Here is a 17,332-nt window from a genome sequence, read left to right on the forward strand (position 1 = left end):
CTTGTGTTCCTAGCTCCAACAGTGCAGTAGTATCTAACAATTCACAACAATACACACATCTAAAGGTAAATAATGGAATTAAGAAATATAGAAATATTAGGATTAGAGGTCGACCGATTAATCGGAATGGCCGATTAATTAGGGCCGATATCAAGTGTTCATAACAATCTGAAATCCGTATTTTTGGGCGCCGATTTGACAATTTTTAAATTTATTAATACCTTTATTTAACTAGGCAAGTCAGTTAAGAACACTATCTTATTTTCAATGACGGCCTAGGAACGGTGGGTTAACTGCCTTGTTCAGGGGCAGAACGACAGATTTTCACCTTGTCAGCTCGGGGGATCCAATCTTGCAACCTTACAGTTAACTAGTCCAACGCAATAACGACCTGCCTCTCTCTCGTTGCAAGGAGACTGCCTGTTACGTGAATGCAGTAAGCCAAGGTAAGTTGCTAGCTAGCATTAAACTTATCTTATAAAAAACAATCAATCATAATCAGTAGTTAACTACACATGGTTGATGATATTACTAGATATTATCTAGCGTGTCCTGCGTTGCATATAATCTGACTGAGCATACAAGTATCTAAGTATCTGACTGAGCGGTGGCACTTTCTTTGCGTTTTGCCAGCAGCTCTTCGTTGTGCGTCAAGCACTGCGCTGTTTATGACTTCAAGCCTATCAACTCCCGAGATGAGGCTGGTGTAACCGAAGTGAAATGGCTAGCTAGTTAGCGTGCGATAATAGCGTTTCAAACATCACCCGCTCTGAGCCTTCTAGTAGTTGTTCCCCTTGCTCTGCATGGGTAATGCTGCTTCGATGGTGGCTGTTGTCATTGTGTTGCTGGTTCGAGCCCAGGAAGGAGCGAGGAGAGGGATGGGAGCTATACTGTTACACTGGCAACATTAAAGTGCCTATAAGAACATTCAATAGTCAAAGGTTAATGAAAAACAAATGGTATAGAGGGAAATAGTCCTATAATTCCTATAATAACTACAACCTAAAACTTCTTACCTGGGAATATTGAAGACTCATGTTAAAAGGAACCACCAGCTTTCATATGTTCTCATGTTCTGAGCAAGGAACTTAAACATTAGCTTTCTTATATAGCACATATTGCACTTTTACTTTCTTGTCCAACACTTTGTTTTTGCATTATTTAACCCAAATTGAACATGTTTCATTATTTACTTGAGGCTAAATTTGTTTTTATTGATGTATTATATTAAGTTAAAATAAGTGTTCATTCAGTATTGTTGTAATTGTCATTATTCAAAATAAATCAATTAACATTTGTCAGATTAATCGGTATCGGCTTTATTTGGTCCTCCAATAATCGGTATCGGTATCGGCATTGAAAAATAATAATCGGTCGACCTCTAATTAGGATGAGCAATGTCTGAGTGGCATTCAATCAAATGTATTTATAAAGCCCTTCTTACATCAGCTGATGTCACAAAACGCAGCCTAAAACCCCAAACAGCAAGCAATGCAGGTGAAGAAGCATGGTGGCTAGGAAAAACTCCCTAGAAAGGCCAGAACCTAGGAAGAAACCTAGAGAGGAACCAGGCTATGAGGGGTGGCCAGTCCTCTTCTGGCTGTGCCGGGTAGAGATTGTAACAGAACATGGCCAAGATGTTCAAATGTTCATAGATGACCAGCAGGGTCAAATAATAATAATCACAGTGGTTGTCGAGGGTGCAAACAGGTCAGCACCTCAGGAGTAAATGTCAGTTGGCTTTTCATAGCCGATCATTCAGAGTATCTCTACCGCTCCTGCTGTCTCTAGAGAGTTGAAAACAGTAGGTCTGGAACAGGTCAGGGTTCCATAGCCGCAGGCAGAACAGTTGAAACTGGAGCAGCAGCACAGCCAGGTGGACTGGGGACAGCAAGGAGTCATCAGGCCAGGTAGTCCTGAGGCATGGTCCTAGGGCTCAGGTCCTCTCGAAAGAGAGAGAATTAGAGAGAGCATACTTAAATTCACACAGGAATTGACTAAAGTACAGTACAATACAGCATATGAGATGAGTAAAACAGTATGTAAACACTATTAAAGTGACTAGTGCTCCATTATTAAAGTGACCAGTGATTCCATGTCTATGTACATAGGGCAGCATCCTCTAAGGTGCAGGGTTGAAGAACCGGGTGGTAGCCGGCTAGTGATGGCTATTTAACAGTCTGATGGCTTTGAGATAGAAGCTGTTTTTCAGTCTCTCGGTCCCAGCTTATATGCACCTGTACAGACCTCGCCTTCTGGATGATAGCAAGGTGAACAGGCCGTGGTTCGGGTGGTTGAACTCCTTGATGATCTTTTTGGCTTCCTGTGACATCGGGTGCTGTAGGTGTAGGCAGTGTGCCCCCGGTGATGCTTTGGGCAGACCGCACCACTCTCTGAAGAGCCTAGCAGTTGCGGGCGATACAGTTGCCGTATCAGGCAGTGATACAGCCCGACAGGATGCTCTCAGTCATGGGTGAATCCTTGTGGGGCCTCTGTGTTGAGGATCAGCAGAGTGGAGATATTGTTTTCTACCTTCACCACCTGGGGGCAGCCCGTCAGAAAGTCCAGAACCCAGTTGCACAGGGCGGGGTTGAGACCCAGGGCCCCAAGCTTAATGATGAGATTGGAGGTTACTATGGTGTTGAAGGCTGAGCTATAGACAATGAACAGCATTCTTACATAGGTATTCCTCTTGTCCAGATGGGATAGGGCAGTGTGCAATGCGATGACGATTGCATCATCTGTGGATGTATTGGGGCAAATGGGCAAATGCAAATGAAGTGGGTCATAGGGTGTCAGGTAAGGTGGAGGTGATATGATCCTTAACTAGCCTCTCAAAGCACTTCATGTGAGTGCTACAGGGCGATAGTCATTTATGTTCAGTTACCTTTGCTTTCTTGGGCACAAGAACAATGGTGGACATCTTGAAGCAAGTGGGGACAGAAGACGATATCAATACATTTCACAAAATAATGTATGTTCAACCGTTTACTCTACCGTACAGCCACTACACATTCCAGTGCTATGTTTCCCTATCAATTTCAAATATCATCTCAATCCCGTATGCCCTAATCTCATCCTACACAACATATCTTCCTCCCTTCTCTTCCCATTATATTGTAGGAGAATTAAAAGGGTCAAACATCAAACTTCAAATTATTTGAGTAGTTCACAACGCAGAACAACCAGGTGGAGGGTCAGTGGCCAAAACCCACGAACAGGAATATTCCAAGTTCAGACAGAAGGGGGGGAGTCAGATCGCAATGATCGCCAGGAACTTTACTTTTGGTGTCTATTTTTAATTGTTGCGCTACTGGTGCTGCCTGTTGATGTTAGGTAGTGTAGAGGGTTGCGTCAATTCGAATCTGGTATTAGAACAAGTATGACACTGAGTCACCGATTGTATACTATGTACTTTTTATTAGCTAAGCAATAAGTGGTAAATGCAATTTTCGTATATTAGGGTCGGCTGTAGCACCACGCAGGGTAGAACAGAGAACTGGCCAACACCCTAACGGTATCTTCTTTAATACTCTGACAGAAGTAGTTCCTGCTTCCCAGCTGGCCTATCACAGAGCAGAGACTGGGCGTGGTTTAAACTCACCCAGCCTATCGTTGGCGCACAGGCTGGTCCCAGTCCCCCCAGGCGCTCCAGTTGATAGGGGCGGCAGGGTAGCCTAGTGGTTAAAGCGTTGGACTAGTTGCAAGTTCAAACCCCCCGAGCTGACAAGGTACAAATCTATCGTTCTGCCCCTGAACAGGCAGTTAACCCACTGTTCCTAGGCCATCATTGAAAATAAGAATGTGTTCTTAATTGACTTGCCTGGTTAAATAAAGGTAAAATAAAAAATAAATAAATAGATGTAACTGTTGCTGTGTAGAATATCTATGCGCTCATACTCTCGATACAGTTATCACACATCTGGCTCCTGTTATCTAACAAAAGACTGTTTGTTCTCGCAACACTATGTTCTGTATGTGGCCCCCAACAACTCATGATAACTGCCTATACCCAAGGTTAGCCATAGCCTTTCCGCTAATGCTACTTCTAACACACACAGACACCCTCATGATGGGCCAAGCATATTTTCAACCCTCACAGTAGGCAGCTACAGTAGCTGAATGATGTTAACATCTTCGGGTTTTTGTTTCATTAAATGTATTTTATTTCATCTGGGTGCCTGCGTCACCTACTAACATCCTGGTACTACCCGTAGCGCCCGTTCTCCTCAGTCCAAGAAAACACTGAGAGAAAGGTACGTGTTGCAGATTACTCCTTTGTAGAAGTTTATAACGTGAAAATAAATTAAACATCCCAAGGTTAATGCTGTAGATATTGTTATAAGGGAGTATTGTGGGATTCTGTGTTTTACATTATAGCCATTACCATATATATATGATTAAATATTATCTGATGTTGGCTGTGTGAGGTATCTATCTGCATTTGTGCAGTTGAGCATCATCACGAGATTAAACAACTGCTTAATACATCTGTGTGTGTGTGTGTGTGTGTGTGTGTGTGTGTGTGTGTGTGTGTGTGTGTGTGTGTGTGTGTGTGTGTGTGTGTGTGTGTGTGTGTGTGTGTGTGTGTGTGTGTGTGTGTGTGTGTGCGCGCGTGCGTGCGTGTGTGTGACAAGAACTGAGTAACATGGTGTGACTTGTGGCATGTTACAAAGTTGTGGTTAATCAGGTACAGGGAGGGGTGGTCATCACGAGGTTTAACTGAGATGGGAAAATACTGAACAAAACAATAGCAGGAACTGAGCAACTGTTATAACTAGGGTGTGATACCAGAACAGTAGGAATCTATACATCGACGGAGGGAGGACTCCCAAGAAGCGCCAAGAGGCGGGGACCAGTCTGAGCGCCTGCGATAGGCTGAGCAAGTCTAAACCACACTCAGCCTCTACTGTGATAGGCCAACAGACAGGTTGGAACTATGTCTATCACAGTATAAGAACAGCTGTTTACTGACATCCTGTCTGTTCTCTGTTAACCCTGCGTGGTGACACATTGAACCCGTATATACGAAAATTGCATTTACCATTTATTGCTTGAATTTAATTGAAGATAATTAACGACAGATTCTGACTTTTATTCTTCCTGATACCGGATTCGAAAGACGCAGCCCTATCAGTATGAGATTATTGAAACATATAACTTTCAGAGTTTTATTTTTGTTATTAATATAGTTTACAGAGTGCTAAAAGTGCTGCTGTTGCTAGCTAGCATGCCTTTCTGTGATGCAGACGGTTAGCTGAGCTGCCGACTGGTGATAGCGTTGCATTATGGGATATGTAGTTTTGGCCCTCTAAGGTCTGAATGGGATAGAGGCGTTTTCACGTTGTAACTTGTTTATGTTGCAGTGTTTTTGTTCATGAGTTGTTGTATTTTGGTTCTGTCAACACTGAAAGCACCTAGCAATGTATTGGGGATGTGAGACAGGATATGTGTTTTACCTTTCTTCGTGGTCCCGTATAGAACAACTTGTCAGATGGTGCATTGGAGACTGACGTGTTCCTGTCCTGTCTTTTCACAATACTATTGCAGGTATGGTTCTATTTTCTAATAATTAAGATTATACATTTGTTGTATTAAGGACTGGTTATTATTTTATACGATACATTATGGCTTTATGTATGAATGTGATTTGTGTGAGTCCGAGAAAACACTGAGAGAGAAAGAACAACTTGTCAGATGATGCCTTGGAGACTGATGTGTTCCTGTCCTGTCTTTTCACAATACTATTGCAGATCAACATAAAAGACAGCCGTGGTGTCGCTCTTCATTTCTTGGTTCTCCTGTGATACATATAAAACCTGCTACAATATGACAGATTTCCTGCCCTTACTACTTTCATTACCATTGTCTCTGCCAGCAATCTGACCCTGGAATGTTTCTTTTCTTTTAAAACACGTGGACCAGGTTGGCACACTATTGTCACTATTCTCTCTTTTAGATAAATGACAAAATAATGATCTGCATAAAAATGTTTGTTTTGATCTCAAACAGCAGTAGTAGCAGTATACAAATCAGGGAGCCAAATTAACAGCTTCAATTCGGCTCCCTGCGTTCACCAAAAATATCCTTGGCAAAAGAGCTGTTTGTTCGCGAAAGACCTATCACAACAATTCAATTATTTTACATTTTGTGGGGAGTTGGCCTAGTGAATGAGTGCATGCACACTTCAGGAGAAAGGCAATGTTATATTATTGAGAGGCACCCTAGAGCCACTGACGCTGGAAATAAACTACCAGGGGGACATTTTTCACATCCTCTTGGAGGCCAGTGCTTAATTTGTAAAACTGTTATTTATTCATTTAACCTTTATTTAACTTGGCAAGTCAGATAATTAACAACAAATTCTTATTTACAATGATGGTCTACACCGGCCAAATGCTGGGCCAATTGTGCACCGCCCTATGGGTCTCCCAATCACGTGCGGTTGTGAGACAGTCTGCATTCGAGCCAGGTTGTCTGTAGCGACGCCTCTAGATGACTTGGGAGCCCGGGAGGTGCTGGAAATAAAAGTGAGCACGAGAAGGGGTTGACTTGGGGAGCTCTGAGGATCCGGAACGCATGATAATCTCCTGTATAATAAAACATTGCATTTCCGTAGTGGCATAGAGCAGTAGAATTCAGGCGCTTAGAGAAGTTTCACAAATTTTTAAATCGCTTAAGGTCTGGGAAAAATGTGTCCTTTTTATAAACGCATTTCTGGTCATTTTTACATGACTGGAGACTTTGGCAGAATCTTTAATACCGCACAAATGATCGAAATGACAGGCTACTTTGACACTTACAAACAGGAGAATTAACAAATATGCAACTCAAATATACTTTGATCGATTTTATTTACATTTTTACAATGCAAAAAAATAGACAGTTTATCAAAAATACCGTTTTATGGGTTTTTTTCTGGAGGGAGACAGCGCGTTCGATTATGCACGTGTTCAGTTTGCCCACGCTGTCGAATGGGGGGCTATGTTTTGTTGGGGAGGAGGAAAATTCATGCTACTTTTGAAAAATGTGACAAAAAAAAGTTCCAGTCGGGAATCGCGATGAACCAGTGTCCAGTGATCAACGAACACCGTTTCCTGTTTGAAGCTAAGACTGCACAGGAATGCAATTCGCCAGACCGCAAGTTCAACATCCAAGTCCGTAGCTAGGAAAAGGGCTGAGGAGTCGCCGTTACCATCTCCGTGGAGGTCTGTTGGGTGAACGGCAATCATAAAGCCAAACCGCAGTCGGAAGTCCCAATTGTAATTGTCGCCAGCAGACACGAGGCACTCAATGGAAACTGGTTCAGGTGCATAATCACAGGTCCTGAAGAAGGTAGAGGCTTCAGTCGTAAAGGGTGATTTCACCCTGGCCCTGCCACGGCATATAATCATTACTATATTAACAACATTACGATTTTATCATAAACATAATTATCCAACCCATAAGCTAGAACTGGCTCATTTTCATTACAATGGTAAAATCGGAAAGTTTTGACTCGGTGTATTGGTCTTATCAGTGAACCACAAAGTTCGTCATTCGTAGCGAACGCTGATGCCGCCCGCTAGGTAGGAGGTGGCGTGCCCACAAACTTGAATAGTGGCGTTGTTTACGTCTAATAAACTACACATAATAATCTCAGAAATTCTCTAGGCAAGATTTGTATTTTTTAACGGTTGTTTTTCACTGTTATCATGCCCGTGTAGTGTTCTGTGTCTGGCCGTGCTTATTACAAAACAAGCATGAAAATGAAATCTTTCATCATTCTACCTGCCAGAGTTTCGCCCTGGTTCTGCCAGTGAGGCTTGTGGCAATGAAGAATGATGCGGTGACCGAAGACTGAAAGATTTTCAGGCTGAACTGATGGGGAATCCATTTCGACGAAAGCTGAGAAGTGAAGCGGTACCAGCGTTTTAACTTTTATTTATTTACATGCAACATGTTAACATTTAACATGCAAAGAGTTACAGTTCATATAAGGAAATCAGTCAATTGAAATGATTCATTAGGCCCTAATCTATGGATTTCACATGACTGGGAATACAGATATGCATCTGCTGGTCACAGATACCTTTAAAAAAAAAAGTAGGGGCGTGGATCAGAAAACCAGTCAGTATCTGGTGTGAACACCATTTGCCCCATACAGCGCGACACTCTCTTTGCTCAGGCTGTTGATTTTGGCCTGGGAATGTTGTCCCACAGGCTGTCCGGAGTTGCTGGATATTGGTGGGTACTGGGAACATGCTGTCGTGCACATCGATCCAGAGCATCCTAAACATGCTCAATGGGTGACATATCTGGTCAGTCTGCAGGCCTGGGAGAACTGGGACATTTTCAGCTACCAGGAATGTGTACAAATCCTTGCGACATGCGGTGATGGCGGTGGATGAATGGCACGACAATGAGCCTCAGGATCTCGTAACGGTATCTCTGCATTCAAATTGCCTTCGATAAAATGCAATTGTGTTCGTTGTCCGTAGATCATGCCTTCCCATACCATAACCCCACCGCCGCCATGGGGCCCTCTGTTCACAACGTTGACATCAGCAAACCACTGGCCCACATGACGCCATACAGATGGTCTGCGGTTGTGAGGCCCGGTTGAACGTGCTGCCAAATGCAGTGAAGACGCGTGCAGCGATGTCATCCTGTAGCCAGTCTACTCCTGTCAGTAGGTTCTCTCCTGTCACAGCACTGCAGCCGATGATACACCAGTGGTGGGTCTTAATGTCATCCAGACATTAAGTGTGTGTGTATAGGTGGGTACTGTGTTCTCACCTCTCCTATGGTCTCTACTCAGTGATCCAGGAATGTCCTGTTTGTTGAGTAGCTCCTGGTGTGTGTGTGTGTGTGTGTGTGTGTGTGTGTGTGTGTGTGTGTGTGTGTGTGTGAGAGAGAGAGAGACACGGGTCAAAGTACGAGGAAATGGAGACAGTTGATGAAATCAAAGAATGGAACAAAACTAGCAAAAGTTGTAGTAGAAGACAAAGACTGGTCCAATAATGGACTCTTTTTTTGGACAAGGAGATTAATTTGGGAAATCCATTTGTAATATTGAGGAGAAAGCAGTGGGAAATGTGGATTAAATCAAGGTGACTAGAAGCGCTGTTATTTTGGTTAATTGGGTCGATGAAGAACAGAAGAAGCGTGCACTAATCTGGAAAATTGTCCACGTCAGAAGTAACATGTATTGACCTTCGGAGCAGGGCGCCTGCCAAAGGAGGAAAAGCTGCAGTCCAAGAAGTCCAATTAGCTGGGTATCATATCTGCTGCAGTCCAAGAAGTCCAATTAGCTGGGTATCATATCTGCTGCAGTCCAAGAAGTCCAATTAGCTGGGTATCATATCTGCTGCAGCCAAGAAGTCCAATTAGCTGGGTATCATATCTGCTGCAGCCAAGAAGTCCAATTAGCTGGGTATCATATCTGCTGCAGCCAAGAAGTCCAATTAGCTGGGTATCATATCTGCTGCAGCCAAGAAGTCCAATTAGCTGGGTATCATATCTGCTGCAGCCAAGAAGTCCAATTAGCTGGGTATCATATCTGCTGCAGCCAAGAAGTCCAATTAGCTGGGTATCATATCTGCTGCAGTCCAAGAAGTCCAATTAGCTGGGTATCATATCTGCTGCAGCCAAGAAGTCCAATTAGCTGGGTATCATATCTGCTGCAGCCAAGAAGTCCAATTAGCTGGGTATCATATCTGCTGCAGCCAAGAAGTCCAATTAGCTGGGTATCATATCTGCTGCAGCCAAGAAGTCCAATTAGCTGGGTATCATATCTGCTGCAGCCAAGAAGTCCAATTAGCTGGGTATCATATCTGCTGCAGTCCAAGAAGTCCAATTAGCTGGGTATCATATCTGCTGCAGCCAAGAAGTCCAATTAGCTGGGTATCATATCTGCTGCAGCCAAGAAGTCCAATTAGCTGGGTATCATATCTGCTGCAGCCAAGAAGTCCAATTAGCTGGGTATCATATCTGCTGCAGTCCAAGAAGTCCAATTAGCTGGGTATCATATCTGCTGCAGCCAAGAAGTCCAATTAGCTGGGTATCATATCTGCTGCAGTCCAAGAAGTCCAATTAGCTGGGTATCATATCTGCTGCAGTCCAAGAAGTCCAATTAGCTGGGTATCATATCTGCTGCAGTCCAAGAAGTCCAATTAGCTGGGTATCATATCTGCTGCAGTCCAAGAAGTCCAATTAGCTGGGTATCATATCTGCTGCAGCCAAGAAGATTTTGTGGCTTGAAGACTTTACAGCAGAAGCACTGTGTTGGACCTGGTGAGAATGAGGTTTTTATAGAAAAGCAGGCTGATTTTATTTAGTTAATTTCTTTTTTGGTCGTTTGTATGATATTTTATTTGTTCCCGAATGTTTTCCTTTTCGTGATCCTTATTATCCACCCGCACAGTAGGTGGCTAAATGCACAATGTTGCGAACGCCATTATACCATAGAAGAAGAAAAAGAAGGAACGGAAGCTTACTTGGTTATTCATGAGAGTGTTTTTGTGGGTTAAGTCCTCCGTGTGTGTAAACGGTTTCATTTCTCTTCAAGATGCGGACGACGAGAGAGAGAGAGAGAGAGAGAGAGAGAGAATATCCCGCTCAGGTAAGCTGCATATTTACTGAAATGTCTGCATTTTTCTGCTATGGTACAATGACTCACTCTGCTGCAGTAAAATGATGCAAGCGAATGTTCGTTTACCAACTGGCTAGTTTGGTGGTTTTAGTTAGAAAGTAGCTAACCACGTGCCATGTTAGCTAGTATGCTAGCTTTCCAGTTAGGAGTGACCGGACCATCGGTCATTATAAACCCAACATTAGAGGTCTCTGCTACGGTGATGATAAAATGAACTCTCTCTTACCGAATCAGCATTTGAAGAAGCAACTTCTTTACCAGATTCTGAGTAGCATTTGGCCCCTGATTCGACTGTCGTTGCTGCGCTAATGTCACCCTATTCTCAATAGTGTACTACTTTATTAACGTTGATCTGGTCAGAAGTAGTTCACTGTATTGGAAATAAGGTTCCATTAGCGACGATATCCGTGTCGGGTTCTATAAGCCTGCATGTTGCCTGTTCATAAATGGACCTCCCTAACTTCCCACCTGATCAACAGAAATGCAGGACAGATGCCGGGAAGTCCAGAAGAATGACCCGTGAGTACCTTGACTTTACCTCAGGATCTAATTCCAAAGTTAGTAGATACAATTTCACTGTAAATGTAGATTATTAAGTGAATATTCATTAGCATTAGCAACTATTAAGAATATGGTTATCAGCTAGCATGCTAGAACATACCTGTAGACTTCGACGTCGTTATGCTAGCTTTAGTTAGCATTGGCTATCAAAGCTACAGTTACCATATCTCAGTGCACCTTGGGGTAGACTTTCAGCATGTGGTGACTGGCTGTAAATGATGATCCTCAATGACAATCTGATTTTTGGTGATGCTAACTTTGATCTAATGGCCTCCTTGTCCTGTGTTCCAAAGCCTCTTTTAGTAATATACAGACCAGTAAGTCACTAACTTGGATGTGTTCTTTGCTCAGGTCTGCATTACTTGTGACATGACTTCCTGGCTTCAAGGCATCTGAACAGAATCTCCACTTGGAGTTCCATTCTGGAATAGGAATGTGTGCTGGTGAGTAACATTTGAGTTTATTCACTGGTGTTCAGGACACTTCTAATGGCACCACATTTCTATATGGTCACTACATCCGGGCTTTATATGATGATCCATCGACAAGCATATGTCTTATTTTGTGACACTACCTTCTTCTAATGGGCTCTAATTCAAGAACCTTCTTTCCTCTCATAGAAGCCAAGCTATAACTAACAGTCGTTTGTGATTCCTTCTACAGAATACCTGATTCCAGACTCATGAGACTGATGCACTTTGTGAAAATCCAGGTTGGTGAAATGTTAAAACACTGACATCATTTGAAATAGTACCCCACTTCCCTTTATAGTGCCCTACCTTAGACCAGGACCCATGTACTATAAAGGGAATACAGTGTGACTTTGGATGCAGACACTTTCACCTTTTGACTGACCAACTGTACAAGATGGCTACCGGGACGTGCTACAGTCCCAATGATGATGGACTTAGCTCACTTTGAACCGATGTGAAACGACATGAACTACTGAGTGACTGTAGCTAATGCACCAGTTGTATGTTTAAATGTTCTTTACAGCAAAACACTAACTTCCTTTCTCATTTTAACAGACGTGGGGATGAAGTTTCCTGAAGGGATTAACACGACCTCCACTGGTGAGTTCGTCCAACAACTATCAAACTGGGTTCCCCACTACGGGTAGGATTGGTCTTGTGAACTGCTCCTGAGTGGCGCAGGGGTCTAGGGCACATCCGGCTGTGATTGGGACCACCATCGGGCAGGTCACAATAAAGTACGGCCAGTTGGTCTCGTCAATAAGTTGTCCACTGTATAGGGACTGGGGTGCCATGTGGGTTGAGTGACATGACTCCGTGGAACCAGTCACTTGAAGATGCTACAGTCCCAATGATGACAATCTTAGCTCACTTTGAACCGATGTGAAACGACATGAACTGCTGAGTGACTGTATATAGTGCTGCAGTTAGTCATCGATTCCTCAATCATCACACTAATAAAATGTTTGCCTTTCGTTCTTCAGGGTTTGGGTGTTGTGGTCAGTTGCATTGCAGTGTGGACTCCAACATACTGGTATGTTGTGGTTCTGAAACTGTCCGAAGTGGCTCTTTATAGGTTATTGTATTGATATTTACACAGCATTGTTAACTTTTACTTGTATAGTTTAGCTGAACGTGACATGTTTGAGCTCTCCCAACCTTCTGCTGAACATGATGAATATTCTCTTTGGAATCTCGTTCGTCTGAACTCCTGTTGAGAAAAGGAATAGCTGACTTCAGCAGAGGGCTACGTAACCTGTCATAAAGGCTACATATGTTATGTCTAACCCCCTCCTTGTGCCCTCATATCTGGTCCCCACCCAGACTGTAACCTGAAGCTTATGTCTTCCTAGGTTCTTCTGTATATGGCTGAACAGGGAGCCGTGATGCCAACTAGACTGGTGAGTTTTGGTTAATGAGTATGTTTGGTAATTGTTATGGGTAATGAATCTAGTCCATGTTTCTTAACCAGAGCCTCTGCCTTAGTCACAAGCTATAACCCGTCTAGTGTAGACTCACCGCAAACAAGAGGGAACAGTTGATGTTTGGTAGTCGTGGTGACTCTGGCTCCTAGTGATGACACCCGCACGCGTCTTACGCCCTGCGTCGACGACAGAACCTGCAAAGGTGGACCCACTGGCGTTGCCAGGGCAACAAGGGGACAGCTGGTTGGGGTTACCAACTGTCTGATGGGACCAGAGACTCACACAAAGTAGCATTTGGCTCTGCATTGTTGATCCAAAATGGCTGCTATTAGATTTAATATGGAGAATCATTCATGTCATGCTAGTTGTCGCCGGTGATTTGTGCTGCTACTACTAGTGGTAGTCCTGATGCAGTACAGGGCCTTTTGCAGCACCTTTCCTTTTGTCTCTCAGGGTGGTAGTGCTGGTCTTGGATCGTTTAGATAGCTGTGGGATAACAACTCAGACAAAAAAGCCTGTCTTTAATGTAGTGCTGTTCAGCATGTTTATTTAGACTCCTCTCCTTCAGGTCCTGATGGTGGTACCAGACAAGTCACTAGAAGATGCCTGATACTGAACTACCTCAAGGTGTGTATGATCGACTTGACTTCTGTCCTGTATCATGTATAAGTGATGATTTCCGGTTACCGCCCCAGTCTGATGTTACGCTGACTGATTGGTTACTGAACTGATCTATAGAGGTGGGTCTACTTTTCTGTACTGCAGTTTATCACATTAAACTGAATCTCCTCACATTTAATATAGATCGAAATCTCCTCTTCCAGGTCCTCTTCCAGGTCCTGACTGTTGTACCAGACTGGCCACTAGCAGGAAGCTCTTTGCTGTGACAGTGAATGAAGGTGTGTAATTCAAGTTATTGTGAGTAGAAGTGTAGAAGTGATGATTTCCTGATGTTAAGCTGACTGATTGGTTACTGAACTGATCTATACTCTAGAGCAGTGTTTCACAATCCTGGTTCTTGGGACTTAGATGTAAGTGTTCGTTTAGACTCACAGCTCAATTCTGATCTTTCACTAATTAGTCTTGAATAATCAGACCCTAATGTTATTGGTGAAACTCTGTTGTTTCTGAAATACTCTGGGATACCACCTACGCCCTTGTTGCCAGTTTTGTGTCCCCAGGATTAGAATACACTGCTATAGACTGATCTCATGTCTGACTACAAGGTCTTACAATGTCACTTCATGGTTTCCTACTTTCTCCCTCTAGGTTTCTGCCCCTCTGGTTGAGGTCCTGGTGTCTGCAGGGTTTGGAAAGGTGTGACTTTAGACGGCATCTTAACGCTCCTTCCACATGAAGCATTCTGGAATGTTGTAAATGATGAACTCCTCATGACACCCAGTCTGTTGGCAGTCCTGTGCTCTGGGGCTGGATCAAGGTCTGGCCTCCCATCGGTCCTCCTGTGGGTTGGGCAGACACTGACAAGCCTGCTTTTGCTTTATGGTGCAGGGGTAAGGTGGGCTGCCTGCCTGGAGGGAGGGTGTCTGGGTGGGGGCTTGACCCCAGACCCTGGACTGCTGGATGGCTACAATGACTGAACTATATGGACCTGATTTGGTTTCAGAATGTTCTGGATGTAGTCTAGTAATCTAAGATGGGGATTATTTGGTTTTAAAACTGTTCTGTTTGTTTAGATCTGGTTGGCTGCTGAAGTGTTGCTGTGCAGGTGGAGTGGGAAGGTGTGTAGGATTATTATAATGCACTGAGTATAGAGGACATTAACACCTTCCTAATATTGACTTTACCCTCAGAACAGCCTGTTGTCTACAAGGGGTCTAAGCGTTCCACAGGGATGTTGGCCCGTGACACAACTGTGGGACGGCATTGGAGTCAAGTTAGCTGGATTTCCTTTGGGTGGTGGACCAGAGTTGATACACATGAGAAACTGTTGAGCTTGACAAACCCAGCAGTGTTTCAGTTGATACAAACCGGTGTGCCTGGCACCTGCCATGCCTCATTCCAAGGATCTTAAATCCTTTGTCTTGTCCATTCACCCTCTGAGTGGTACACAATCCTTGTATTGTGGTTTAAAAACCCTTTGAACCTGTCTGTTCATCTACACTGATTTAACCAGTCACTTCAATAAGGGCTCGCTTTCACCTGGTCTGGTTAATGTATTGACCACTCAGTGGATATGTGTTGTAATGGGAAAGGGGGCAGATCAATATTAGGAAGATGTTAATGTTCTGTTGAATGTTCCTCTTGGATCATCACACTGACCCATTAATGTGTTCTACACTACATACTCTGATGTGATGAGTCATCATTACCGCCCCAGTCTGATGTAACGCTGACTGATTGGTTACTCTCTGATCAAGTCATCTCATACCTTGTGTATTAGTCCCTACAGGATCACCAGGGTTTAATTCTCACTATTTTCCCTCCAGCTCTCCTGTTTTACACCTGCAAGACCTCTTGCACTCCTGATTGGTCAGCAAGGAAGTGGGGGAAACCAGGCCAAGTCAATTCAACCCTGACTGTTTTGATGTATAAATAAATCTACAAATGAATGCTTGTCCTATTTTTCTTTCTTGGTGGTAGTAAATCAGACTTGTTGAATTTGTCTGTTTTTAATGAACCATGTGGTGTTCATATTTCAATACTGAACAGTGTGACATTTCCTATCATCTCATTATGTAGTTATTCTAGGTTTGACTGATTTCTCACTGGCTATAGAGAGTTGCACGACTAATTTTAAGCCGATTTGTTATTTGAGTTGATGTTGTGAGCAGCATGTTCAGTCATGTAGAAGGCTTTGACACAATGGGATAGATAATAGATGGAATAAATTCAGTTTACGCTGCTACCAATTCCTAGGCCGTTATTGAAAATAAGAATTTGTTCTTAACTGCCTTGCGTAGTTAAATAACAGTAACGTGCAAAACAACAGTCAGGGATTACACAAAGAAATGAGAAAAAAATTAAACTAATTCACATTTTGTTTTATATACATTTCCAAGAATAGTTTTCCAAATCAGATAAAAAAAATTAAAAGGGGTTTATCTTGAATTTAGATGTGTATGAAATGTTTTCCTAATAAAATAAGATTTATGACATACTCACATTCAATTGTGGAATCAGTGTAGTTTCAATGGTTGTATGATATAGTTTTTACATCAGTCCAGATCCCTTCACTATACAACAATGACAGAATAAGTGTTCAATAGATTCAGTTTCTAGTTCACAACTGCATTCACTGGTAACAAGGTATACATTTAGAAATCAAGCTATTACACAGAATCTATGGATAATATTAAAGGAGATCTCCTTTACTTTATTGGTCACGGTAAATGTGCATGGAGTGAGCCAAGCACGGCGCCAGTTTACACCAAACGATGAAGCCCAACAAAATATCGCGGAGGGAATAGACTTCCTGTAGAAAATATCCCTTAATATACGATTGTTGAATCTCGTTTCTAGTAGACCAATGCCATTCGCCTGGATATTGCTTAAAATCGGATATATTCCAAAATTATGCATTATTCTGAAGTAAAGTTTTTATCCCACTAGGTTTAGCTTTAATAGGTGTCATATTCCTCACTTGAAACCTCAAAAGTTGTATCTTTCCATAGATTCTCTGTGTAAATAGATTCCCACTAATATTAACTAATTGGCTGACAAGGACAATGTTTTTCGAGAACCATTTACGGTTAAATAACATCTTGTTTCTATGTAATATCGTCCCATATAAAACATTTCTGAGGTGAAAAGTTGTGTTTATACAACAAAGCCCATTAAAGCCTGCTTGTGAAAAGCCACCAGCTTTACAGGAAGTTTACCCACAACATATGGACATTGTAGTACAAAATTAAGCCCTTCGAACTTCTGAAAAACAAAATGAGGTATAATATTCCAGAAACTATGTGGATTTTTTTATGTACCTTTTAATCCAGTTGACCTTTAATATCTGCTTGAAGAGAGTGAAGTCTAAGACATTTAGACCGCCATCACAAACCCTGTTGATGATAAACATCTCTTTTTATTTTATGTGGCTTGTCTTTCCATATGAAGTTGTACAAAAGCCTATCTAAGGTACAGCAAGTGGATTTGGGAATGTCAATAGATGAAAAAAAGATAGGATGCACGAGATAGCCCCTCAGCTTTGGATAAAAGCACCCTTCCTTGAAGACTTAAATCCCTCAACCATGAGGATAATGTTTTTTTTGACAGATTCAGTTACA

General features: G+C 42.6%; 1 long non-coding RNA gene, 5 other non-coding genes and 1 pseudogene across 8 annotated transcripts; all 7 read left to right on the top strand.

Annotated features, from left to right (window-relative positions):
- The first annotated feature begins 7,913 nt into the window (after nt 1-7,913).
- Nucleotides 7,914-15,661, top strand: LOC109906307 (uncharacterized). Of its 3 annotated transcripts, none has more exons than XR_002257380.2 (12): nt 7,914-10,603; nt 11,113-11,152; nt 11,546-11,637; nt 11,858-11,906; nt 12,223-12,267; nt 12,651-12,700; nt 13,020-13,067; nt 13,660-13,718; nt 13,916-13,990; nt 14,361-14,408; nt 14,786-14,830; nt 15,539-15,661. It is a non-coding gene; the product is annotated as an uncharacterized LOC109906307 (long non-coding RNA). The 3 variants fall into 3 exon arrangements; XR_004203351.1 differs by having other exon boundaries at nt 13,928-13,990; XR_002257376.2 differs by having other exon boundaries at nt 14,361-15,661.
- On the top strand, nt 12,085-12,148 carry LOC116354104 (small nucleolar RNA SNORD29). Its single transcript, XR_004203507.1, has one exon. It is a non-coding gene; the product is annotated as a small nucleolar RNA SNORD29 (small nucleolar RNA).
- Nucleotides 12,513-12,576, top strand: LOC116354105 (small nucleolar RNA SNORD29). Its single transcript, XR_004203508.1, has one exon. It is a non-coding gene; the product is annotated as a small nucleolar RNA SNORD29 (small nucleolar RNA).
- LOC116354111 (small nucleolar RNA SNORD30) lies at nt 12,834-12,905 on the top strand. Its single transcript, XR_004203514.1, has one exon. It is a non-coding gene; the product is annotated as a small nucleolar RNA SNORD30 (small nucleolar RNA).
- Nucleotides 13,235-13,361, top strand: LOC116354126 (small nucleolar RNA SNORD22). Its single transcript, XR_004203526.1, has one exon. It is a non-coding gene; the product is annotated as a small nucleolar RNA SNORD22 (small nucleolar RNA).
- LOC116354115 (small nucleolar RNA SNORD31) lies at nt 13,754-13,823 on the top strand. The gene has a single exon (XR_004203518.1). It is a non-coding gene; the product is annotated as a small nucleolar RNA SNORD31 (small nucleolar RNA).
- On the top strand, nt 15,397-15,470 carry LOC116354118 (uncharacterized; annotated as a pseudogene).
- Nucleotides 15,662-17,332: the final 1,671 nt, after the last annotated feature.

This window comes from Oncorhynchus kisutch, linkage group LG16 (assembly GCF_002021735.2).
Source record: "Oncorhynchus kisutch isolate 150728-3 linkage group LG16, Okis_V2, whole genome shotgun sequence".
Classification (NCBI taxonomy): domain Eukaryota; kingdom Metazoa; phylum Chordata; class Actinopteri; order Salmoniformes; family Salmonidae; genus Oncorhynchus; species Oncorhynchus kisutch.